This window comes from Gavialis gangeticus, unplaced genomic scaffold (assembly GCF_001723915.1).
Source record: "Gavialis gangeticus isolate Ggan-Ray unplaced genomic scaffold, GavGan_comp1, whole genome shotgun sequence".
NCBI classification, from domain to species: domain Eukaryota; kingdom Metazoa; phylum Chordata; order Crocodylia; family Gavialidae; genus Gavialis; species Gavialis gangeticus.
The window spans coordinates 109,397,528-109,398,099 of NW_017729025.1; the positions used below are offsets into that span (position 1 = coordinate 109,397,528).

Here is a 572-nt window from a genome sequence, read left to right on the forward strand (position 1 = left end):
GTGGTCCTTCCTCAAGGAGGCTATCCTTGGGGCGCAGCAGGATGCAATTCCACTGTGCAGGAAGGTGGGAAAAGGACCCAAGAAACCCTCATGGATGAGTGCAGATATCCAGGCTGGCCTGAGGGCAAAGAAAAAAAAGGTGTACTGGCGATGGAAGCAGGGGGCAGGGACAAAGGAGGAGTACACCTCCCTGACTCGCGCTTGTAGGGATTTGGTAAGGGAGGCTAAAGCAGCACTGAAGCTTAAATTAGCTTCTGGGATTAAGGTTAACAAAAAGTCCTTCTTCAAGTATATAGGTAGCAAGAAGACGTCTCGGAGTAACACTGGACCACTACAGGGCAAGGCAGGGCAGGGCAGGGCAGGGCAGCTGATGACAGACGTGCGAGAGAAGACAGAACTCTTCAACAAGTTCTTTGCCTCTGTGTTCCTGTCTGCTGACAATGGGGTGCTCTTGGGTGACAGCGTAGAGAGGCCCAGGAAGGATGCAAGTCCCCCGACTGTTAGTTCAAACCTAGTTAAGGCTGGAGGGCTTAGATGTGTCCAAGTTGGCGGGCCTGGATGACCTTCATCCG

At 52.8% G+C, this 572-nt stretch overlaps 1 protein-coding gene across 1 annotated transcript in view; it reads right to left on the bottom strand.

Annotated features, from left to right (window-relative positions):
• Nucleotides 1-572, bottom strand: part of LDLRAD3 (low density lipoprotein receptor class A domain containing 3) — a 187,581-nt gene that overhangs the window by 180,110 nt on the left and 6,899 nt on the right. The gene's annotated exons all lie outside the window — the stretch shown is intronic.